The sequence below is a fragment of the Lissotriton vulgaris genome, chromosome 1_2 (genome assembly GCF_964263255.1).
Source record: "Lissotriton vulgaris chromosome 1_2, aLisVul1.2, whole genome shotgun sequence".
NCBI classification, from domain to species: Eukaryota; Metazoa; Chordata; class Amphibia; order Caudata; family Salamandridae; genus Lissotriton; species Lissotriton vulgaris.
In genome coordinates, this window is record NC_141686.1 from 95,692,387 (window position 1) to 95,719,380 (window position 26,994).

The 26,994-nt window shown below is 43.6% G+C and overlaps 1 protein-coding gene across 1 annotated transcript in view; it reads left to right on the top strand.

Moving 5' to 3' along the window:
• The first annotated feature begins 539 nt into the window (after positions 1 to 539).
• SLC25A18 (solute carrier family 25 member 18) overlaps positions 540 to 26,994 on the top strand; it is a 239,063-nt gene continuing 212,608 nt past the window's right edge. Inside the window, exon 1 of the mRNA XM_086952896.1 lies at positions 540 to 730. The gene's annotated coding sequence lies outside the window, so the exon portion shown is untranslated. The remainder of the gene's footprint in view (positions 731 to 26,994) is intronic.

Sequence of the window (26,994 nt, forward strand, 5' to 3'; positions counted from 1 at the left end):
GCTGATTGGCAGGTGGGGTGGCCGGGTTTATTGCCCCCAGGCCATGTGTGTCAGTTGAAGTGAGAAGGGAGGCGGGCGTAATGTGCCCATTTGTTTATTCTTTACTTTTATATGTGCCTCAGCATTTGCAGAAACATTATCCGGCTGGAAGAACAGCAAAAAGTGCATTGCGGCGTTTACAATGGGACTTTTCCACTGTTTTCATTTGCGCTCACCGTGTAGTTAGATTGTGTAACTCGTGAACACAGCTAGATGAGAAAACTTTGCATTGGCATACAAACGAGAAGGGGGAGCAGGAGGCGGATATTATTTGTACACGATAAAAGCCTCTCCCCTCGCGTCACCGAGCCCCAAACCAGCCCTGTGGAGGTGGGCTGGGGTGGCATCGGAGACATCCGCCCGTGCAGCACCACCAATCACCGGACTGACAGAAAACCAATTTTAGCTTAAAAAGTTAAAGATTTGCAGTGGGCCGGGCGGCGGAGGGTGGGTCCGCCATCCTCCTCGGGAGGGGCCTGCCCTGCGCGCGAGGGAGCGGAGCACATTCCCAGTTTCCTGAGGAGCGGCTGCAGAGAGGCTTCCCGTCTCCCGCGCGGCCTCTGGGAGTTTGTGGCGGTCCCTTAAGCGGGGGATGTGCGCACGGTGCTGAGGCGGGGGAGGCTGCGGTTCGAGCCCGAGCAGAGGCAGTTCGCACAGACGCGGCGCTGATCCTCGCACTGACAGGTTAGTGGTTATATCCCCCCCCTGCAAAAGGTATGCAGGCCCCTCCCCCACCACCCCACTCTTTTACTGAAGAGGCTGCTTCTGTTCTACCCAAAGAATGTATTTTCTAACTTTTTCCCTCGTTATTTTGCTATAAAAATATCTTTAATCCGGTGCAAGCCGATGGTCATATAACGTGCACTCTCTTCCCGTCCCAAGACCCCGTTTACTCCTAGAAGCGAAAATGTTGGCACTAAGACAATGACTGACATTAATGCCTGAATAAAGAAACGTCATAGGCCAAAGAGGAGATAGGTGGTTGTCTTTCTTTCTGTGACAATCCTTAATGGTTTAATATTAGCTGTGCGATTTTCGTAACCATGGTATACCATCCTCGCCCTGATTTTTGTTTTCTCTATACTTTGGGATGTGGTAGTTCTGTTAATTGGGGATCACTATGTGAAACCACCCAGCAAATGTGTATTTTTGTGTAAAGCTGCCTCAATATAGTTATAACGCGCCCGAGGCAACTGCCGGCTATATTGCAAGTTATTGGCACTTAATATCACTGTACGCCTGATCCAGCGCAGATAATGTTTGCCGTTTTATGATTTCTAGAAATCGCTGCCGAGAGGTGGGGAAGCGTGGGTGTCCTGTGACCTCAGTCCTTGCGGGGGTTGCAGTTCCTTTCAGACACTGGGCGCGGGGTGCCAAGCGGTACCCTGTGAAAGTGGGCATATACCCCATCCTGCTCTGATACCCACGAGTCTAGCTAGCGCTATATACAACTTTAAAAATAAAAAAAATGATTATTTGGCTAAGTGAGAGGGCAACCTCGGGCGCATGGCACACCTGGCGGGCACGTTCTGTGCGTAGGACTAGTGGGCATCGAATGAGTGAACATCTGGAAGGCCCTGATGATAGGACAACAGGTCATTAATCCCGGGCCCTTTTGTGTTTTCTTTAAATTATTATTTTTAACTAAACTCTTCGGGCAGGTGGGTGAGTTTTTTAAGCGATGCACCTCTGGGGCCTTCTGAAGCAGAGCACCTCTGGGCAGATTCCGAGCACGGAGACCACGTCTTGGACACAGCATGGCATCTCGAAGGCAGGAGACAAATGCACACGCTCTAACGGCGAGTTATATGTTGCACAGGTGGGCTACTTGTGAAAGTAGGGGCACACCTGGACAAGTCCTGATCGTTAGTTGCATTGTGCGTTTTCTGATCACGGCATATGTGGAATTTGATACCTGGATGGATACTGGCTGCAGGGTGACTTGTGAAAGCGGAGTACATACATCTGTGTGATTTCTCATCTAGAACAGATGTGAAGGCAGGGAGCATGGGCCTAGATTCAGGAATCGGGACACGCGCGGGTGACCTCTGAGAACGGGATGCGTCCTGCTTTACAGTACTCTGCCGGAATCTATTCCCTGGTGACGCCCCGGGCGGGCTGCGCCGCGCCCCTGTGCTCTGATGCTCCTGGGAGGGGCGCGGATACCCAGAGCCCTCACCTCTCTGGCCCAGTGACCCTCCCACCGGCCCGACAGGTTTCTTCTATGATAGAAACATGACCAGCCCACATCTGAAGTCGGAGTGGTGGGCGAACCCGCCTTCCCACGCTCTGGCACTGTCCCGTGGATCTCGGCACTATTCTTCAGCTCGTTCTATCATCTATTCATTGAATCTTTAATCCGTGTGTCTGGAGGCAGACTGAACTCTGTAGCCGGTGCCTTATCTGCATTCCTTTGTTAGTAGTAAATATTTATTTACATTGTTTATTGGTGCGCCTAGAGGCCGGCCGGCTGAGTGAAAACCAGAGCAGACCTGCGACTGGCACCCTGTAGTGAGTGGTTTATCTCTTTAAGAGTAATGGTAGAATTGGTCTAATGTAATAGGAATGTTATGTGGTACTTGTAATCTAAGAATGTTATGATTCACGTTGTCTGCAGTTCCCCACTGAGCTGCATGCATTTTTATGAAATCAGAAGATTATTTTTACATAGAAGTGTGTGCTTACACTTATTTCTTTTACTGGAAGATAATACTATACACCCACCCACAACATGCCTGAAGCAGATCTGCTGCGCCCCTGCTTCTTATTATGTTATGTGTCTACTTACCCACAACATGCCTGAAGCAGAGCTGCTGCGCCCCTTGCCTGACTCCTGTTTCTGATTAAGAGGTGGACCAAGTGGTTTACGGTTCGATCCCCGGCGCCATGCTTAATCTTCCCGACAGTCCCCAGCTCCGGGACACCTCCAGAGGTACTGGCCAGGATGCAGCTGCCACATACGGGTCTCTATACGGGTCTCATGATATATTGTACATAATAGTTTGTAAGGGCCCAGCACTGTCGGCTCAGTCCCTGACTCGTTGACCAGCCATGCATGATTCGCTGACCAGTCATGTTAACAAACGCGCCCCCTACCAGCTGCAGCGTAGGTTCGGCAGGCAGCGAGATGCCTCCCTGCAGCAACAGTCTCCAGGTATCCGAGACCTAGAGGAGAGCTGGACCACAAACAGGCCTTAAAGGGGCAGGGTCCCGGCCTGACAATGCTCACAGTGCTATCGAGACGTTTGTTAATACACGAGGCGTCAGACGGGCTGCTCTTCCCCAGCAGCTCTTACAGTAGGAGGTTTTGCTAAGCCTGTCCCGAGGGAGGGAGGGCGGGTGTTGTTCGCTGCAGGGTTTGAGGTGACGTGCATCACCAGGTAGGTATAAGCAGGAAAGAATCGTTCGCTGAAAAAGAGCCGTGAGAAAGTGCCCTGCCACACGTAATAAACCACCACAGGTAATAAGCACAAGTGTGAGGGAGCGTGACCATCCGTGCAGAGGTCAACAACGCACAAATGTAAATGTGTAAATGTACATGTATTTATATAGCGCAAATCACCGACCCAGTATCTAAGCGCTTGCTTAGGGAACCCGTCCTGGTATTCCCCTGTAAGATACCCCGAAAGGGTATCCACAAGGTGAAAGCCAGGCATCCCACCCCGAGGGGCCGTTGTGGAGATTAAGCAAGCTATTGCCCAGAGTCGCAGAGTGTGAACCCATGAATCGAGTAGGCACCGGAGCGAGAATTATCGAGTCCGTAGACATTTTAGGACTCAAGACCCACCGATCCGGGAATTGAACCCTGGTCCCGGGCTGACCTCTGCTTCCAGGTCTGCCTTCTCTAACCAGTGAGCCACACTTCTCCAAATGAGACGTGCTTAGAGTCTGTGGTGTTGTGCTCATGGTGCATTCTCTGGTTGTCATAGTATCAGATGATGCACCACATCCACACTCCAGAATGTAAGGGAAACATTTGTTGGTGAACGGTACCTGACTGGAAAGGACGTACCTGCTTGCTTCCTAATAAACTCGTAATTATATACGAATTACCGGATTGCTCCTTCTTTACATTTTGGCGACGAGGATGGGATTCACTTTCCATTAGCAAGTAGGAAGATCAAGAACCTACGCAAAGATTTTTTTTTAAATTGACTCCTTTCCTGAATTTAAACACCGGAAAAAAAGAAAAAAGGAACTTTGTAATCCTGAACTCTGGAATTCTTTTATGAACATTTGCGTACCGTGAGTACCTTTGTCATTACTCTTTTATGCTGAGTATGACATTTGAACTTGTCTTGTGATCGTAGAAAATTACTCCGATTGCTTTAATTGAGTCTAAAATTCGCATGCGCACAAATTGAATGGTACCTTCTACTACTTTAATGGGAATATTTACATTTTAATTTGCCAAGTCAAGTTGATCGAAAGCAACGGCACTTTGTAATTTTCTTAAAGTAACAGTACCTGTGCGCATTCTTTGAATTGACTGAACGTTCTGGAGCGAGAGGCATGTTCTGGCTGTGATGTGCTCCGTTCTCCTTCTGTGAATGTTGTGACGTTGCCTACGGAAGCATGGAACTACGCTACAAAGTTCAACGCACGTCACGTTCCGCATCATCACGTGATCAAGGTCACGCAACGTGACTCCATTTTGTTTATATCTCAACTTCATTCACGCTCGTCAAAATTACTCGCAGCTGTTCCCTACTTCATTTCGAGTGGTCGAAGATTACAATTTTACTCGAACGGAATTCTTTAAATATTCAAGGTACTGTTTTATCCTACTTCGATGAATTCAAGGAACATTTGAACTATTCTGGAATTAATCCAACAGTGATATGCACACCATTGTCACATGTCCTATTGAAAGTTTCGGTGACATGCACACCTTATGAATTTATTATTTATTTCTTTTGTTTTTCATTCTGTGTTTCTACTCTAACATTAACGTTTTTTTCAGGTTACCTTTGAATTGTTGAATTATTAAATGGCATCACAAGGAGGTTTGAATACTCCTGTTCCATTTTTATCCCGACCTGGTGAACCATCAATTAAATGGTCGGATTGGAAGGTCTACTTTTTGAATTATATAGAGGCCTTAGAAGAAGAACAGGATGATGCTTTTCCTCAAAAAAGGAAAAAGAAAATGCTTTTACACAGTCTAGGACCAGAAGGGAATAGAATTTTTAATCAGGTGGAAAAAAAGGTTAGGGCTGATGATAACACTGTGTTCCTAGACACTCTGGAAGATTTAGATGTGCATTACCATCCTCCAGTTTGTGTAGGAATAAGCAGGTATGAATTTTTCAAAAGAAAACAAGGCAACTCTGAGTCCGTTGAAGACTATGTTTCATCTTTAAAGAAGTTAGCCATTAACTGTGAATTTAGCACTCTTCATGATAGTTTCAATACCTCAATCCAAGAAAAGCTTTGGACTTGTGGAGATTCCCCACTTAACAAAATTTTTGCAATTGTTAGGAAGGCAGAGATGTCTAAGAGATGTGCTAAAGTTGCCCTCAAGGACAATGATAAAGATGATGGCCTAAAACGTCGAGAAACTGAAAATTGTGCATCTGGATGGGAACGCCTTGTCTCACAAGGCTTATGGTGACAACCAGGAGGGGTAGATGTGAGAATGCCCCGCCAGTAGCCTTTATGGCATGGATACTCACACACATTTTCCCTGGGGCCACAAAGCTTGGTCTGTGATGTGATGGTGGGCCGCACTGATGCCAGCAGGGTGACGGTCTGGACATCGAGGATGGGGCGGCACTGGCAATATAGTGGGTGTAGGGGAAGCAACGTATATACATCTAGTGTCTGAATAGTTCAATATGAAACTAACAACTCTGGATTAGCCCTGGCTTCTCATCTCCATTTAACCAAATTGTGTGACCCTAGACAATTGTTTTATTTCACTTTCCCTCCTTTTTCATGATCACATATGAGGATCTCCCAATACCTGAATACAGGATTGTAGTGTACAAATAAGTTTTATTTGCCTTTTATCATTAAGTTTTATTTAGTGTGTTTCATTCTACAGCACGCACTTCCGCGCACTGTAAGCTTTGTTAATAATGTAGTGTTCATTCCATGGCGCGCACTTTTGAAGAGAATGTTTCTCTTCAAAAGTGCATCGCTCGTGGAACATGCTAACTTTGTATGTTTAACTGTTGGATGGACTTTCAGCTATTGGTCTTCATGCTGTCTGGTTGTGCTCCTGTATTATGCTACTTGTTACTGGAATAAACTATATTATATAGTTTTATATCCACTTCTGCTTCGTGTCAATTACTCTTCGATACAAATTCTACATTTGGCGACAAGGATTAACTTATTTTTTGGCATTTTACCAATTTTGCACCCAAGATGACGCGGATAATACCTGTTGTTATTTCAAAGATAACTTGAACCTCGCTTAAAACACCACGTTGTCGGCGCTGGAAATCTGCTTCCACAAAGTTAAAAGACACTTTCTCTATGCATTTTTGAGCAATTTCAGGACTTCAGAGCAAGTGATTGGTTCGTAGTCATCCTATCATGACGCGAGTGATAGCGTCAGTCTGATGACTCACTTTAACGTCACCACGCACGGATACGCTCTGGCGGCCATCTTGGATTTGTTGAAAAGCTGTTTCCATTGCAACCGAAGGGTATCACGGTGAGAGTTTTCGATCGTAAACTTCAGGAAAAGAAAGGTATTGATTTTAAAAGGAAAATATACAAATAACATTCAGATTTATTGATTTACATACAGGAAAGGAATCCATTGGATATATCTCTTTAAAAAAAAAAGAATTTATAACATTTTAGAATTAAAGGAAGAATATTATAACCTTAAAAGATTCCTATTTATTTATTTATTGGAAAATGGCCTCTAATCAACAGATTGTTTACTTAAATCATTTCCTGCCTACCCCAGGTAAACCCAAAGAGGCATGGAAATTGTGGCATAAGAATTTTGAGAATTATTTAGTGGCAATTGGAGCAGATGAGTATTCTCCCAAAAGGAAATTGGCAATTTTATACAGTCATTTGGGAACTGCTGGAAGAGAGATATTTAATAACCTTCCAATTTCACAACCTCCACCTGGTAACGGAGAAGGATGGAACGAGTTCACAGATGAAATTCTAAGACTTAACAAAAAGTTCTTAGAATATCCTAGTGTTATGATGGAAAGGTTTAACTTTATGAGGAGAAAGCAACAACAGGATGAATCTGTTGAGGAATTTATTTCTGCTTTAAGGAATCTGGCTGCAGAGTGCAACTTCGGTGCATATTTGGATACCGTTCTCAGAGACCTATTTGTATATAACTGTTTCCACAAAAAGATTCAAGAGAGGATACTGAGTTGTTGTGATCCATCTTTAACTGAAGTTTTAGATATGGCAAAAAGTGTGGAAATATCGATAATTTCTTCAAGATGCATTACAGATGGGAATATTTTACAACCTGATAAAGATATGCAGATCAATGCTGTCTTTCCAAAGAACGTTTCAGCGAAACCTTTTCAACCTTTTCAGAAAAAGTCAAACTCATACTCATACTGTTTTAGATGTGGGTCTAACACTCACCTCAGCAATAGCCCGATTTGTCCAGCATTGGGTAAAAAATGTACTTTTAGGAGTAAAATAGGTAATTTCAACTTAGTTTGTAGAAATAGGAAAACAGTTCGAATTAACACTCTTTCCTCATTTGACAACTCTAATGTTGATGTTTCGTCTTTACAATCATCGTTTGATGATGTTCACATTAACACTGTTGAAAGTTTGAATACTCATTCAGATCTATCTCAGAAAAAGATTTTGTCAATTGATTTAGTTGAAACTTCATCCAACTGTAATCGTGTTAAAGAACCAACATGTGATGGTATTGTTGATAATATGAAATTAGACATGATGGCTGATTCTGGATCTCCAGTAACCATCATCTCTGATGTTTTGTTCAATGAACATTGGCGTAAGAAAGTACATCTATTACCTCTAGATATTAATCCTAAAGCTTATGGTGGGAAAAATATTGACATGTTGGGATATTTCTTGACAAAGATTTCATGCTTGGGTAGATGTACTTCAATAAAGGTTTATGTAGCTATTGATGGCAAACCCATTGTTGGTTGGCAGGACCTCGCTAAAATGGGACTAAAATTAGTTCCGGGTTCAAGTTCCCAGTTCAAATAAATGACACCTCAATTTTTAGGGTGGATGATATTGAAAACAAGGAAATTCATGATCTAATATCTGAATTTCTGGAAGTATTTAATGAATCTGTTGGTATCATTAACATTTTTGAACATTTAATCAGATTAAAACCCAATGCCATTCCAGTTTGTCACAAATTAAGGAATGTTCCACTAAATGTGAGAGATGATCATAAAAAAGTCTTGGACAGATTGGTGTTGGAGGGCATCATTGTCCCCACAGATTCATCACTCTGGGTCAGTCCCACTGTCGTGGTTAAAAAGAGGGACTCAAGCATCCGTTTGTGTGCTGATTTACGTTCCCTTAACCAAAATATAATTGTGGACTGTCATCCATTGCCCAAAATTCAAGAGTTGTTAACAGGTATTTCTGAGTCAAAGGTATTTTCTCTTCTTGATCTCAGAAGTGCATATCATCAGATTCCTCTCACCAAATCGTCATCTGAACTTACAACCTTTATAATTCCTTTTGGGGCATTTAAGTACTTAAACCTGCCTTTTGGACTGGTGTCTGCGGCCAGTTTATTCCAAAATTTCATGGATACGATTTTGGAGGACATTGCAAATGTACAGGCTTATCAGGATGATGTTCTAATAAATTCGAAAGATAAATCTGAACATTTGAAAACTTTAAATAGGGTTTTATCACGGTTAAAAGAAGTTGGTATAACTTTGGGCGTGAAGAAATGCAAATTTATGGTCAAGGAATTGGATTACCTAGGACATAGCATATCTTATGAGGGAATTAAACCAAAGGTTTCTTTAACTAAGGCTATCTGTAATGTTGCTGTTCCTGCAAATAAGGATTCTCTCAAATCATTCTTAGGTTTGGCAGAATATTATTCACAGTTTATTCAAAATTATTCTCAGCTTGTTCAGCCTCTTCGCATTCTACTTAAAAAGGAAGCTACATTTATCTGGTCTGAGGAAGCAAACTATGCTTTTGATATGGTTAAAAAGGTTATTGTAGAAGCACCGGCTTTATCATCTTTCAATCCAAGTTTAGAATGCACAATTTCAGTGGATGCAAGTCAAAAAGGTTTAGGTGCGGTACTTACTCAAAGAAACAGTTACAAAGAAAATACTGTTGATTTCGCATTTAAATCCCCTAGTGCACATTGGATGTATTATGGGTGTATTATGGGTGTGACTAGATAGAGCTGTGTAGGGTTTTTGGTGTTGGTGCTGGTGTAGGTGACACATAGGTTTAAGGAAGTAAACGGGTAAACGGGTCAACGGGTCCATGATGGTTAATATTGAATCTCTTCAGTTAGTACTGCAAACCATCACATGCACAGACCACTGGGTCTGAGCGCCTCTGAAAAGGGGAGGAAGGGGAGGAGGGGGGGAAGGGGTGGGGGGGGCAAAAGCGTTAAAGGGGAGGAGGGGTGGAGCTGGGGGTTCAAGGGGAGGGCAGGGGGGTGGTGGTGGGGGGGGGGGTAAAAAGGGGGAAAAAAGTATTGAGATGAAAAAGGGCCAAATACCGGTATGTGATAGATGTATGGATACAATCAGGTTGGAGTTAAAAAAAGACAATAATGTCAGACATTAGGATATGCACTATTAATGTAGGGGGCTTAAATGACTGGAAGAAGAGACAGAGATTGAGTCAATTCGTGAAGTTTAATAATATTGATGTAGCTTGTATCCAATAAACACATTTACCCTGGGCTAAAAGGAATTTATTGAATATCCCCGGTTATAATTTACTAGGTTGCTCGTCCCAAACATCTACTACAAGAGGGGTTGCCATTATGGGGAAACGCAATCTGGGGGGAGTGAGACGTACCAAAACAGATGGCTCAGGCAGATGGGCCGTGGTTGAGTTGGAGCTTGGCATCACTTTAGGTGTAATATATGGTGCAAATGATGATGACCCAGAAGTTTTCGATTTGATGGAGGAGGAACTGGCTAACTGGGGTACCCCCGTAGTGTTAAGTGGCGATCTAAACATTTGGGTAAATTGGGGGCAAATAGGCAATTACAAGGGACGTAAACAGAAGGTATATAGAGCCTTAAGCTCTCTCATAAAGTCGCATGGTTTGTCTGATGTATGGTCGGAAAAAGTTATTGGAGACCCAGGATACACATACTTTTCATTTCCAGCTCAGAAATTTTCTAAGTTAGATTATTTTTTTATCTCTACAGGTGAGTTAGGGAAGGTTAAAATTACCAAATTACCAAGATTAGTCTCAGATCATAACCCCTTGATAATGACATATAGAGTATGTAATTTAGCTAAAAAGACAACTAAATGGACTTTTGAAAAGAAAGTTCTAAACGATGACAGATTTGTTATACATATAAAACAGTGGGCAAAGGAGTTTTTTTTAAATAAATAGATATAGCTCGTCCAGGAATGGGGTTTGGGAAACTTTTAAAGCAGCTTTAAGGGGGGAAATCATTAGCTGCTCCGCAAGATTAAGAAAGGAGGACAGAAAGAAGCTTGAAACGCTCCTTTTAGAGCTAACAGAATCAGAAAATCGGCATATAGAAGAAATGGGATTAGGTAATGATGGGAGAGAAACAGCTAAAATTATTGCGCTGATTAAAGGGGATGCTCTAAGAATATTTACGCAAAAAGAGACTAGAGAATACCAGACTTCGCGAGCTAAAAGATATGAGACAGGAGAGCAAGCTTGCAGGGTGCTGGCATTGCGTATAAGGCAAGATCTCAATAAGAATAATATAAAGAAGCTTGAAGAGAATGGAATAGTATACACTGAACCAAGTGAGATAATGGGGGTTTTTCAGAGATTTTACCAAAATTTATATGATCATGAGGCCAGTCAGATACCATCTAGACAAGATTTCGGAACTCCTTATCCAGTTTTAGAAGAAAGTGATAGAGAGCAGCTGGAGAAAGATATATCCCCAGAGGAGATCAGAGCTGCGCTACAAGATCTTGCGGCAGGTAAAGCTGCAGGCCCAGACGGGATACCTATTGAGGTATATAAAACTCTAGGGGAGGAATTATTGCCTATAATCCTAGATCTTTTTAATGGAATAGTTTGTTCAGGGAAGATTCCAGATTCATGGAAACAGACTAATATCGTGGTCTTCCATAAAAAAGGTAAACCGGAAGATAATCCAGGCTCTTATAGGCCAATATCTTTGATAAATGCAGATACTAAACTGTATTCAAAGGTGTGGGCAAAGAGGATGGGGGGAGTCATTGGGCAACTCGTCTCTCCTTGGCAGCATGGGTTTGTCCCGGGAAGGGGCACGACGGACCACATCTCGCGGGCAATCTCAATGTTCGATGCGTCGGCTGCCACGGGGAGGGAGATGGCCATGATTCTCCTGGACGCTGAAAAAGCCTTCGACCGAGTAGTCTGGAAATTCTTATGGGAGGTTTTGCTCAGCAGAGGGTTTGGACGAAAATGTATGAAAGCTATAAAAGCCATGTATGAAGATCCAGTAGCCCGAATTACAACTATAGGATTACAGTCAGATGAAGTGGCAATTAGGAGAGGGACGCGCCAGGGGTGTCCCTGCTCCCCTATACTTTTCGCTCTGTACATAGATCCACTAATTAGAAAAATTCTGGTTTCAGATCAAATCTCTCCGGTTATTCTTAATGGTCATGCCACTAAAATATTGGCCTATGCAGATGACTTGGCGATAACCACTACCAATCCACAGATGGCCATGACAGAATTGATTCAATTAGCTAAAACTTTTGGGTCTCAATCGGGGTACAAGCTAAATGAAGGAAAAACTATAATAATCAGCACTAAGAGTATATATAAGGCTGATCGAAGCTATGTGGATTCTGCAGTTTATCTGGGGGTTAGGATTAATGCGAATGTGGAGAAAATTGTACAAGAGAACTATGTACCCTTGATAACATCAATAGATAAAGAGCTGAGAAGAATAGACGTCCTACACTTATCAATAATCGGTAGAGTGAATGTTTTGAAGATGTCTATGTTTCCCAAAATTTTGTATCTTTTCCGGGCCATACCTTTACTTGTAGATGAGAGTGTTTTTAGGAAATTGGAAGCGGTCTTCTCACAATTTCTATGGCAGTATGGGAAAATACGAAGATCTTTAGCTAGACTATCAGCTCCATTGGAAGGTGGGGGTTTGACGGCACCAAACTTGAGATTATATCATTGGGTCTGTCTGATACTACAAATGAATGTTCTGTTTAAATATGATGATAGTGATGTCTTAAATATAGTAGATAGAACTCCAACAATATATGAATTATTAGTTGGTAGAAAAGCAGCGGGTCTGTTTACTCGAGAAATAAACTGTAGATATTTTAAAAGGAGTGGGAGTAGACTGATGATGAGTGCCTGGGGTTTATGGAAAGCATTAAAGAGATATTTGAAGATTCCGAAAATCAATTGTATTATAGATATCTGGCATGCAAATCCTTTTGAGCATCTTGGGCAGAATAGAAATAGTAAGCGATGGAAGGAAGCGGGGATCAAATGTCTGGGTGATGTTATGGTAGAGGATGAAATATTGGGCTTTGATGTGCTTCAACAAAAATTTGGCATACCAACTAACCAATGGTTCTTATATAGGCAGCTAGAAGAAACAGTGAAGGCTGTTAGACCCAGGGTTCGGATTCAGGAGCTCAACCCAATTCTGAATTATGTGAGGAATGGTGGTAAGAAGATAAAAATTGGCTACAGCTATCTTCTTCAGGGCTTGGGGGATGATATTGGTCGAGTTGAATCAGACTGGGCGGAAAGAATTAATGATCCAGATGTGGATATTGATTATGTTCTTGCAATGAATAAAAAGGTGTTAAGAGCTTCGAACTTAAAAGCACAGCATTATAAAACTATTTTTAATTTATATTATACACCTGCCAAACTATATAAATGGGGTAAGAGGGATAATGATAGATGCCCCAGGTGTGATCAAGGACCAGCAGACTTACCTCATATGTTTTATAAATGCCAGAATTTGAATCCGGTCATTATGGAAATTGAAAGATTTGTAACAGGGTTGTTAGAGGAACAGATTACCTTATCCTCTACTATGGTTTTGATCGGTAGGGATGCTAGTCTAAGGCTAGAGTATGAAGCGGAAGCCTTTATTTTCATCTCCATGGCTGTTCTGAGGATTTTAATTTCGGCTGGGTGGAAAGATCCGGTAGCCCCCACCTTCCAGTTGTGGATAACTAAACTGCTGGGAATACACAATATTGAGGAATGTTTGTACGAGTTTAAAGGAAGAAGAATGAGGGAATTGGGTTTGAAGATATGGGCTCCGCTAAAAAAATGGAGAGAAAATAGATGAGTAAGAATGTAAGGATCATAGTGATGAGATTTAAGTTATTATTTATATGTTAGTTGCATGTCTTATTGTCCGATTAGGTTGAACCTTTTTGACTGTTTCGCTGTTTTGTGTACTTTTTTTAATATCTGAATTGTATCTTGGTAAGCTATGTATGTATGTATTCTTTTTTGTTGCCCTGAATCTTCTCAATAATAAAAAAAAAATAAATAAATAAGTAAATCCCCTAGTGAGGCCAAATCAAACTACAGCACCATCGAGAGAGAGGCTCTTGCCTGTTCCTGGGCCGTAGAAAACTTTAAGACATATATCTGGGGATCACATTTCACACTTCTTAGTGATCACAAACCATTGTTACATCTTCTTAATGGGAACAGAACTGGAAAGGCTTCTGCGAGACTAGTCAGGATTTTATCAAGACTTCATGAGTATAATTTTACCATTAAACACATTTCTGGGGGTAATAATTTGAGAGCGGATGCTCTTTCAAGACTGTGTCTTGAAAATGACGATGATGCATATGATGATACTGATGATATAGAGTGTGTAGTGTCTTTAATAGAAGAGTTAGTTTTGTCACCCTTTTCTATTTCAGAAGCTGATTGGTTGAAATGTTACTCCGAAGACACATTTTTGGTTGGTGTTAAAAACTTGATTGTCTCAGGTTGGCCGAAAATTCGTGCACTTCCTGCTTCATTGAAAGTTTTTGCACAAATTTCGGAAGAACTTTCAATCATAAATGATGTTGTTTTTAGAGGTGATCTGTGTGTTCCACCCATTAACATTCGTAAAAGACTTTTTGATTCAGCTCATCAGGGACACTTAGGTGTTGGAGGTACTTCAAGAAAGTTAAAAGAACACATTTGGTAGCCTGGTTTAGATAGGGATGTTGCCTCTTGGATTGATTCTTGTGCCACATGCTTAGTTTCAGATAAACATTGGAAGACACCTCAATTACCTCTGCATACAGTTCCCCTTCCAGAAGAAGCTTGGCAAAAATTAGCCATTGATTTTTCGGGACCATTTGAAATCATGTCTAATAGTAAACGTTACATAATATCTCTGATTGATTATCACTCCAAGTGGTGTGACTTTGAGTTTTGTGAAAACCCTAGTTCTTTAACAGTCATTCAATTAAAAAAAAAAGGTTTTTCTTTCAGAGGTCCCTCCTAGAGAACTAGTGAGTGATAATGGCTCTCACTTTTGTTCTTCCATATTTGAAAATTTCTTCAAAAGTCATGATGTTAAACATCTCCGGGTGGCGCTTTATTCGCCTTCCTCAAATGGATTGATAGAAAGGATGAATAAATTCTTTAAATAAGGGATTCAGACTGCCATTGCTTCCATAATAGATGTAGAGGAATTTCTTAGGAGGAAGTTGTGGTCTTACTTAGTTACTCCTCATCGTACCACGGATGTTTCCCCTTTTAGACTATTAAAGAAACGTAACCCTAATAGTAATATTTGTCCATCTTGGATAAAAGATTTGCAAACTAAAGACAAATCTTGCTTAGCTTGTCTTGACAGGGAAATTGTTAAAGAAAATGTTTCTACTCAACAAATGATTTAAAAGAAAAACTTTGATTCAAAGATTATCTCTCCATCTCAGAATTTTGAAGTTGGGGATTGGGTTATGGTCAAATGTAATAACAAAGTTAAGAAAGGTATGTCAAAATGTTCATTACCCACTCAAGTTCTCAAAGTTTCAAAGGGGTCACTTTTTCTTGACAGGAAAGGGTGGTGGAATAAACGGATGATTGTTCAACTTACCTCAGAACAAGCGAAAAAGATCTCTATAACAAAATATGTTGATGATGATGTTTCTTCTTGTTCATATTTTCCTTTAGGAACTTCTTCTGATGTTAACGACATGTGTGATACTCAAAATAACAATGCTGATGTGGTTATAGAATCTAGTGTTGACTCTTATGTTGAAGCGTACATTTCTAGCACCTCTAATGCTTATTTGCTTCCCACAGCTAGGAACCCCAGGAATTGTTCTCTTCCTTCACGTTTCAAAGACTTTTATCTGTCTTAACTTTATTTGAATTAAGAGAATGTTTAATGAATGTTTTCTTTTCATTTATAAAAAAGGGAGAAGATGTAGTGTACAAATAAGTTTTATTTGCCTTTTATCATTAAGTTTTATTTAGTGTGTTTCATTCTACAGCACGCACTGCCGCGCACTGTAAACTTTGTCAATGACGTAGTGTTCATTCCATGGCGCGCACTTTTGAAGAGAATGTTTCTCTTCAAAAGTGCATCGCTCGTGGAACATGCTAACTTTGTATGTTTTACTGTTGGATGGACATTCAGCTGTTGGTCTTCCTGCTGTCCGGTTGTGCTCCTGTATTATGCTACTTGTTACTGGAATAAACTATATTATATAGTTTTATATCCACGTCTGCTTCGTGTCAATTACTCTTCGATACGAACTCTACAAGGATGTATGCGGTACAAAACCGTCTCCTGCCGCATGCAGTCCCCGAGCCGTACTCTGCGTATCACTGCTTTACAGTAACACAAAGGTTGTGCTACCCCTCAAATTACAGGAGCACAAACCATCCAGGTACTTCTGTATGCCTGGATACCTTCCTTCAACATAGAAAATAGTGGGAGATTTACTTATTTATTTTGCAGTTTTTTATGAGGGGAACAAGCCCTAATGGGGTCAGAGAGCTCTGCATAGAGACAGATCTGTGCTGGATTCTAGCTGTTTTTTAAGAACATAGGGGCATATGTACAAAGCCTTTTTGCGGTTACAAACGGCCCGATTCACAGAAACGCTCTTTTTGATGTATCTAACCAAATTGTGATACAGTAACATGTTACCGAATCACAATTTGGGTTTGCGACCAAACACCAATTCAGTATTTGGAAGGGGCGTGTTTAAGGTGTTGCTTTCAAATACCAAATTGAATGGTATGTATTAATATTTTGCATCTGAATTTCGGTCGCAAAACGTTTATCTTTTGCTACCTTCTCAAAAAAGGCGGTAAGCTTTTTGCAAACGGGAAGGGATCCCCAAGATCCAAGTCGCACTTTGTGAATGTTCATAACTAAAGAGCAGGCAGTAGTCCATTGGACCACCACCAACTTAAAAAAAAAATGAAGATTACACTGTTCATTTTTTTTTCTTTAAAAGCATCAAATTTTCCTTTAAGGAAAACGGGTTGCATTAGAAGAAAATAAATTGGTTTATTTAAAAACAATTACAGACATCAACAGGCTACTATCCCTGTGATGGCTGTGATTCCTAGTGAGGCGCAATTTGCAATCTACCTCATTACTATTCATCAAGTATGTTGTAGTGTGACCCACTAGGAATTGGTATTTGCTAATCGACCTATCAGTATTTAGGTTGGTTTACCAATTAGCACTTTAGTTGCAAATTGTGACCAGCATTTTTCAACAAAAGTTTGATACATCTGGCCCATGGTTACATAAAGGAGCATATCCTGGTACTAGACAAGGTTCCCCTAGATCACAAGGTCACAAAAATACACATCTCTTAGAAGATTATCAGCATTTTATGTATCCACACATCATTCTGGAAGTGAAGATGAGGGTACGCTTCAGTCGTCTCTCACTTGTTCAGAAATGGGTCAACATTTAGATTCCAGAGCACAGCCTTGACTGACCTGGGACAATGCAAAGTTGAAGGCTTTTTTGCAGCCTTAAGCTTTGCAAAAGTCTGCTGAAAGCATAGCAAATCCGCAAAGGTTGCAAAGTTTTCACTTTACCACTTTATGTGAAAATAGTGACTCATGGTAAATTTGGAAGGGTTGGGAGGGATGCAGTAGCTCCAATGGGGGAAAGGATCTAGAACGAGTAAAGGACTTACACTGGTTAACCTGGAAGAAGGAATGGGCGCTCAGGTGGTCGTACATTGTCTGCCACTGGAGAATTTGTTCAGACTGGACTCCCTGAGTTACTTCAATAGTCAAAAGCAGAAATCTTCAAGCTTTTTAATGCTACACCCTGCCCTCCCAGTGGAAAAAAAATGAATCGGCTCCCCCCTCACAATGTTTCACAACTATTCAATAAAATTGCCTATGTTTAAACCACATGTCTTGACTTTTTAAACAGGAGACATATTTAAACATTGCAGTCAAGACCTATGTGACTCCCTGAATGATTTCTTCTTAGATAAGATCTCTATTATCAGAGCCAGCATCTCCACTACATCGCATAGGGAACCTTCGGACAACCTGATAACTAATGTATCCACTTTGGATCATTTCCCCATCATCTGCCCTTTGACCTTCTCAGAGTTACTGACTCGTGTCAAATCCGGTTCCCCTAACGATTGCTGCCCCCTCCCCATTTTATGAGGGACGCCCGCTCTGTCTTACCACACAGTGTGTTACCCTTTCTCAATGAGTCTCTCACACAGGGTAGGGTCCCTAGTGCCTTGAAGAATGCAATAGAGGTCCCCCTACTCAAGATACCGGGGGCTGACCCTGCGAACCCATCTAACTATCGGCCTATCTCTCTCCTTCTTTTTTTTGGCCAAGATCTTAGAGGCTCATGTCACTAAGAGCATATCCAACTTCATTGAACAGACAGAATACTTAGTCGCATCAGGCAGGCTTTCGGCCTGCCCACTCTACTGACGCTGTAATTCTAGCTATGCTGGACACTATGAGAGCCAATGCTGATAAGGGGGGCTCTTAGGCTTTGGGGCTACTGGATTTGTGGGCCGGCTTTCGGCCTGCCCACTCTACTGACTCTGTAATTCTGGCTATGCTGGACACTATGAGAGCCAATGCTGATAAGGGTGGCTCTTAGGCTTTGGTGCTACTGGATTTGTGGGCCGCTTTTGACACGGTCGACCATAAAATTCTGCTTGACCGTGTCGAACAGGCCGGCATACAGGGCTCCGCCTACAACTGGATTAAATCCATTCTAGAGGTAGAACCAAAGCAGCCGTCTTGCTTCTTTCACTGCCCCTAAGATCGCAACTTCATGGGGAGTCCCACAGGGCTCATCCCTTCCCCACTCCTGTTTAATCTGTACCTCCGGCCCCATATTCATTCCTTAAAAGACATGAAGGTAACCACCTTTAACTATGCAGACGACCTCCAGCTCGTCTTCACACTGGATAGTTCCTCTGACTCCATCCATCAATTTCAAACCACTATGCTTCACATCCAGTGCTGGATGGACCTAAACCATCTGAAACTCAACACAGGCAAGACTGAAATAATCTTGCCTGGGAAGAGTGAACTTTCCTGGGGTCCACAATACTGGCCGGCAAAACTGGGCCCCCCGCACCCCCTCCTCATCTGTGAAAAGTCTTGGGGTCATCATCAACGCAGACCTATCACTCAGAGGCCAAGTGGTCTCGTCCTGCCTATTTCAGCTACGCAGGATCAGGAAAATTGCCCACCTGCTCACCCACTCAGCCCTTATACAGGTGGTGATTGCTTTGGTACTTTCTCGCCTTGACTTGACTCTATTTACCTCGGCCTTCCATCATGCCTACTCAAACGCCTCCAAATGGTACATAATCAGGCCGCCAGGTTAAATCACAAGCAACCCAGATGGCTATCTGCTAGACCTCTGTTGGACAAACTTCATTGGCTTCCTATTGCCCAACATGCTGCCTTCAAGTCAGGGTGTATAATTTCAAAGCCCTGCACGGCAGGAGCCCCAAATTTATCAGCTGCCTGATAGCAAGGCTCGCCCCACTCCGCAACGTACGGTCCGCCATCTTCAGCTTTTGCCCACCCCCACTTTCAAGCTCAAACGCCAGGGAGGGTGCAGGTTCTCTCACCTTGCCCCACATTTCTGGAATTCTTTGCCACTAGCAATCCAGAAGAGCGACAATCTACTGGTGTTAAGAAGGTTGCTTAAAACCTGGCTGTATGAGCAAGCACTTGCGTAACCCTTCTCCGTTTTGACATCTGCCTGATCAGCACCATGAAACCTCTGGGTGACCATGCGCTCTATAAATTCCTATTAACATAACATTACATAACATAAATTTCTCTTACTGTTAAAAATGCAACCAAATACATGATTGACAAACATACTATTCTATTCAGGCAGGCCTTACTAATGTAAAAATACCAACAGTGTGAATATTAGAAATGGGGGGCAGAGGGGTGTAGAAGAATATTCCCTTTTGACACTTTCTCCCAGCCAGATATAAAATACAAAAGATGTAAGTGATGGCCCATTATGGGAAGGCTTACTGCTGCTATTTTCCCCCCTGCTTAATACAAAGCACTGCTGTGAGCATAATGCTTCTTTTGGCTATAGCCTGGCGCCCCCCTTGGGATCACTTGAGGCCCCCCAGGAGGCCCGCCCCCCAGTTTGAAGACTTCTGGTCTAAAGACAATCACAGAATTTAGAGGTTCCTGTAGACTAATCTCTTTAAAGCAGCTTTTTGTCGGCTCTCATCCTAAGTATGGCCTAGTTTCATTTCAGGCCTCACAAATTGGGATGCCATTTTCACTGATTTAGAATGAAGAACTCTTTTGCAGATGGAGAAGTTAGCTGAAGATTGGATGAAGCAATATATGTTCAGTGTAATATAATGGCAAGGTTCTGCTCCTGGGGGCATTCTAGTTGTTTTACATTGCTAAGAGTACCCTAGACATACCTGCAGCTAAGATATTCCACCTCCATTACAGGGGCTGCCTCTCAAACAGCCAGTTATAGGGCAAATGACTGACAAATTAGCAAAGTGTTATAGACATTGACTTATGAGGTCACGTAGTTAGTGACCACCAAATTTGAATTTCAGACCAAGGCCAGTGTTGCATAGGGTGTATACATCACCAGGATAAAAACTTTGCATTTCTAGGTAGCCAGATTTGTACAAAAATACTTGTCTCAAGAAAGCTGTAAGAATAGGGTTGATCTGAATTTTAAGAATAAAAAAAAGAGCAGCAATATCATACATAAAAACAAGTGTCTTAACTGTTCTTCCTTCTTCTGAAGATGACTTGATCACAATAAATCAGGAGTTTGTATAGTGCGGCTACGCACCCTTGAGGGTTTCAAGGTGCTAAGGGGGCGAAGGGGCTACTGATCCATCTGGCGTGGTGGTTGAGTCGATGAGCCCAGTCTTGAGATCCTTATGAATTGGGTCAGTGACGTGAATTGCCTGAGGTGGAGGGCCGGGTGTTCCAGGTCTTGGAGGCGTGATAGGAGAAGGATCTTTCTCCGAAGTTACATGCATGGGCTGTGGGGGTGGGAGGGGTTCCCAGTGCGGCGGGCCATGAGGAGTCATCCCAGGCTGAGGGGGCAGGACCCAGGCGGAGTACTTCGGTCTTGTCCGAGTTGAGCTTGAGACAGCTATCTTTCATCCATGTGGCAACGGCCTTCATCCCGTTGTGAAAGTTGATTCTGGTGGCTGTGCGTTCGTTGGTGAGGAAGAGGCTCAGCTGGGTGTCATCGGCATAGGAGACAATGTTGAGTCAGTGGTTTCTGACGATAGACGTGACGGGGGCCATGTAGACGTTGAAGAGGGTAGGGCTCAGGGATGAGCCCTGGGGCACTCTGCAGCTTATCTCTGTAGGCTCTGAGAGGAATGGAGGTAGTCTCACTCACTGTGTTTGGCCGGTAAGGAAGTAGTGGATCCAGTCCGGGGCCTTGTCGCGGATGCCGGCGTGGAGGAGTCTCGTTATTAAGGTGCGGTTGGAGACGGTGTCAAAGGCGGCCGATAGGTCCAGTAGAATGACTGCTGCGTTTCGCCAAGGTCGAGAAGAGAGCGGATGTCGTCAGTGGTGGCGAGGAGTACGGTCTCTGTGCTGCGATTACTTTGGAAGCCGGATTGAGCGATGTCCAGGACGTGGTTCTCTTCAATGAACCCAGCGAGTTGGGCGTTGATGGCCTTCTCAATGACGTTGGCTGGGAAGGGAAGGAGGGAGATGGGTCTGAAGTTCTTGAGGTCTGTCAGGTTGGCAGATGGCGTCTTCAGCAGGGGATTGGTCTCGGCGTCTTTCCAGTCCTCAGGGAAGGTTGTGGTCTTGATTTAGCAGTTGATGGTGCGGATGATGTGACATGGGCAAGGGTCCGATAGGGCTCCGGAATGGATGGCCTTCATGGTCTTGAGTGTGTCGTCTGTGGTGAGTGGAGTCCTGCTGAGCAGGATCTGTTGGGGTTCGGCGTGGTTGCGTGTGGTGGTGACATGCGTGTGGCAGGGTCTTGGGTATCAAAGCTGTCGTAGATTTGTATTGCTTGCCTAATGGATTCTTGAGGGGTGCTGGATTGTCGGCACAGTTGGAGATCTATCGGTAACGGTTGCGTGCTGAGGTTTTGGTGTCTGTTGATGTCAGCGGTTTAGTAGTGCTGAGGAAGGCAATGAGCTGTTCTTCGGTGGCCTTGTTTCAGCTTCGACCGGGGTGTGTGATGAGGGTGGTGGTGTACAGTGGGAATGGTAAAGGCAAAGTGCACACAGTGGTGGTTGGTCCACAGAAGTTCAGTGGTGTGACTGTAGGTGATGTTCCCGCTGGCGGAGAAGACGAGGTTGATCGTGTGTCCGGCTGTGTGGGTCGGAGTGGTGAGAAGCTGCTTGAGTACGATGTTAGCGAGGTTCTCCAGAAGGAATGCTGTGTTATGGTCACTGGGTTTGTCCAGGTGGAAGTTGAGGTTGCCGAGTAGGATGTAATCGGTGGATGTGAGATTCTAGGGTGCGATGAGGTCTACGGTGGTGTCGGTGAAGGACGGGCAGGGGCCAGGAGGCCTGTAGACGAGCGTGCAGCAGAGGGTGGTGTTTGAGTTGATCTTGATCTGGGAATGGAGGTGTTCCATGTTGTCCTTGGGGGGAAACATCCTTTACCACACAACGTTTACTACGCAGTGCTTTTACAACGCAGGTTTTACAACGAAAACCATTACAACGCATTGCACTGGGGGGCGCTCTAGGATAAGTAATAGTTTAATTTACTATCCAACACCTTCCCTACTATCCACGGGGACTGGCGTTGGAATAGTAAATTAAACTATTCACTATCCAGCACCCCTCAAAGCAATGCGTTGTAATGGCTTGCGTTGTAAAACTTGTGTTGTAACAGCATGCGTGGTAAAAGCATGCGTTGTAACAACGTACATCCGTCCTTGGGTGGTTTGCGGGAGTGGACAGGTGGAGGGTGTTGTGGACGATGTCGATGCCGATGCCAACCCTGGTTGGTAGGCGCGGTCCTTGCGGGTGATGTTGTAGCCATTGGGGATGGCGGTGGCGATGTCTGGACCAGAGCAGGTGTTGGTCCAGGTTTCCGTGAAGAAGGCGATGTCGGGAGAGGCGGCAGAGGAGGTCTCAGATTTCTGTGGCGTGTTTGTGGAGGGAGGGCATGTTGAAGAGGATCCAGTTGAGCCAATAGGGTGCGCTGTTGGTCGACTGGGCAACGAGAAGAGCTGGCATGGTGGGGTGGGTGAGGGTTTAGCTGCAGTGCTGGCAGGAAAAGGGTCCTTGGGTGTCCTTTGGCCAGCTTGTTGGGCAACCTGTGCCGAGGGCGAGGAGAGTGCTGGTGTTGTATCAGTAGAGGGTCTGAAAACCAGGGTCTGTGGCACAGCGTAGACGGGCTTGCCTTTGGCACATGTTGGGCTCGCTGCATTAAGTAGTTTGTTTGGGGGGGCTGGACAGCTGGGAAGTGGTAAACGTGGGGATAGGGTGACTGGAGAGGGGCGGGCCGCAGGAGATCACAGCGTTAAGGGCAACAAAGCACAAGGATAAGTGAAAAAAGAGACAAGGAAAAGGTCTAAAATCAGAAAAAAGGCAGCATCAGAAACAAGCATTTGCAATGCAATAGGTCTCGCAGCATTAAAGTTTGAGTTACTGGCATTGTAAATGACAATGCTTTGCATTAATTTGTTTTCTTTAATTTGCAATTGATATATAAACATTGTTTGTGAATGGTTAGCTGTTGCTTATGCTAAGCAAAGTTGGCAGTAATATAGATTGCTAGTCTTGCTTGTTAAAAGCATGCTGATTTAAAGCGCTCTTATACCTGCGGGTGTACACTGGTCTTTCCTAAAAGCGGACTGCCAGGACACTTACTGCCAGCGGGCGCCGGCGCGTGGCCCCCTCGGACATACACTTCCGGTCGCTGGGGAAGCTCTACATATGGAAATGCCTCACTATCCACAGCCCCCATGTTTGCAGCAACACCTGTTCATGGGACTCACCACATGCCTTCTTTCTTCCTCGTCAGCAAATCTACTAAAACCCACACACAGGTTCTTGGGGTAAAAGCATGGAATACGCCTCCCTGTCCTCTCCGCCTCATTCACTCAGAACTCTGCTTCAGAAAATCCTTGAAAACCCGGATTTTTGGAGCCTCTGACTCACTCTGCCTTTCACTGATCTAATTCATCCACATTTGTGGCAGCAGCATCATATCATGTATGTGTCTGCATAGCGCCATGATACCCCTACGTAGTGCAATTTGATCTTCATAAATAATATATACAATAACGCTCCGCTAAACACACTATGGTATAAAAGAAGATTACAATAATAACAGAAGTCACCATCTCCCAGCTCAGAGTTCTCATTTATCCAAACCGGAAGGCTCGAAGGCGGATGCTGCTCAGCTTGGACTCGAAGCTCTCTTTCACACAGGCTCACACCCTCGAGCAAGCGCTCAACTAGATGAGCTGTCATGAGGCTTGTACTTTTATGTTCAATCTTGCACATTCATAAACACTCCTCCTTTCACTGGCCCCAGAAGGATGAAAGGCTGAGTTGGCTACACCTGAACAGAACTCGAGGCACACAATATGCGCAGACTTTCGGAAACCCGAATACGTCGTCACCTGCTTACCTTGCAATACCAACACTAGACAAAGTACAATCTCTAGAAAGCGACTGGAGGACTGGAAAGACACACCAAAGGAGGACAGGAAAGACACACCAAAGCACGACAGCCACAGTTGCGAAGTCTCAGTGCGAGTCACAAAGGCACCCAGCTCTCAAAATAGAACATGAACACACACCTTCTATCCACTGCAATGTACAGTATCGAAGCACATAACAGCGCGTCATACCGGACCACCAGCAAACACACACAGAGGATGTGGCAAGCCGGCTAGCCGGACAAATGTCCTGCACTCTGCAGCGAACAACAATGACTATTTTGGAGACCAAGGGCTGCACGCTTTGGAAATCTTGTGATTTTAACGACGATAGAAACGAGGACACAGACAGCGGGCGAGAGGGGGGCGGGAACAAAGACAAGGACAGCGGGTGGGAGGAGGCAAAGCCAGCCTGTTTATCGGCGCCGCGCGCCCCTCTGCAGACTCCCCCTGCTCCCCGCTGCCTTTCCCACGCACGCTGACTAAAACCGAATCCTAATGCCTACCAAACACAGTCACGTGAACTGTTCTCGAGGCGCGCGTCGTGATCCGATTCTTTCTGCCATGCTCTCTACGGCAGAAGCTCACGCGCGCGACCTAATCCTATTGCAAAATGTTGCGCGTGGCCAGCTCTTGTCTCCACTAATTGTCGGCTGAGCCGACAGCTATAGTCTCGCGTTGAGAGCGCGCTTTCGCCAGGGCGAGACCTAAAAAGGGAAAAGGGAAAAAAAGAGAGACAGAAGGGTAGTCTAGCTGCTGAGCAGGGAAGCTCTACCACTAGGCCACCAGGGATGAGGTGCAGGCGGAAGCCTGTGGGTGGAAGAGGGCCTCAAACTCCTGACCAGAGGGTCAGCAGCAGTTACCAGACAGAGCTGTGCAGTAAAGGGAGCAGTCCACTAGAAAGTTCAGTGATCTAGCATCCTTGATGCTTTCTCAGGTTAACCTCCGGTCCTTTGATTGTGGTACCGACTCGTGAAAAAGAAATGTTCAGCAGAAGATCTAAATGAGCTCACAAAGAACTCTGTTGTCATGCTTTATTTCCATTTCATTCCGTTTAATCTTGGCTTTATTAGCTATAATAGCTATCTTTTTCTCTTTTCTAAGTTTAATTTATAACCGAATATGTTCAGGGTTATTCTCCCCACTACAAGATCTAGGGTAAAGTTTATGATATTTAAAAATGTTTTTTAATTCTATGTAGACCTATGTTACATTTTAGAATGAGTGGATCTCTGGAGGCAGCTGGTAAATATGTTGAAATATTTATTTCCATGTGGTTCTCCCAACAGTTAGGTAATTGGGTATATCTGTCGGTGCCCCACCAGGAACTTGATGTTATCGGCATTCTCCCTTGGCAGCGTCCTATGGGTTCAGCCAATACAGACAAAAACTCGTGGAAGCACATGACATCACACATAAAACCATGACATCAGGCTAAGTGACATATACAAGATACAATACTTTAATGATAAAAGACCTGGTTATGCTGAAAAATGAAAGTGTTCATGCAGGCTTTGAAACTCAGCCATAGCTGACACAACTTAGGAGGCTGCGGTAGTACCTGAGCTTATTGTATTGCTCTGCATCTGCAGTGTGGGATTCATGCTCAATTAGTACTAAAACAAATATCGAACTGGGAAGAGTTTTTTCTTGCCCTGATTTTTAATGGAAAAACAATTAATGGTGTAAAATTGCTGCTCACCTATGGCTATGGATATTAGATCTGCAGGTGAGTAGGAATGCTTTACCTGATGAATACATAGGGATAAAGAACTCTCAGGCAGCCAGCTCGGGTGTCTCTATGTGGTGGATGCCTGCTGTGTGTGCTTGAGTGCCCGCCTCCTGAGCCAGTAAGGGATCAGTAACATAAAAGATCCTACTCATTCTTTCCTTCCTGTCCCTTCTCTCTGATTAGGCCCAGCTTTAGAAAGTTCAGAACACGCCCTAGGTGTTACGTTTCCCTTGAATGTGCAAGGAGCAACAAAAGCAGTCGTACCTGAAAAAACATGGTGCACAAAAGCAATCCTACCTAAAGCTTTCCCCTTGAATCTTGGTATAGCTGCTCCTATAAATAAAAACGGCATTATTTCCGACCTAATCTAGTTTTCTACTCAATGTTTTTATCATAATGTTCCCCTTTCGTCTCTCCTTATAGCCATCTCCTATCAATTTTCTGATTTTTTTTCTTTCTTCTCTGCTATTTCTTTTGCACCATATTTTCCTTTATTATTTGTCTTTTGGCTCATCTGTTTGTTTTTACTCCATCTTTCCTCTACTTCCTCCTATTTTGATTATTCTCCTCACCTCGCTTTTTCCTCTTCGCTCGTTTTAATATTCTCCCCTTTTTATTTCACTTCCTCTGTTTTTTGTCCTTCCTTCTCCCGCCCTTCAGGCCCTCTCCTCCTCCTTCCTCCCATTTTCATTACTGTTCCATTTTTTGTCCCCTTTCTCTCCGCACTTGTCTTCTTTCCACAAACCCTTACTTAGAATACATTGTTTCCTGCTTCCCCTCTTTCCTCTTCTTCCTTTTCTCAGTTTGTTGTACTCGTACCCTATCCTGTTTTTGTCTTGTTGGTTTCCTTTTCTATTCTTACTCTCACTTTACAATGTGGTTTAGGAGTTAAGATGGAAAGTCCCTTTTCAATAGGTTACGATGAGTTTCTTTCTGATCTCAAAATAAACG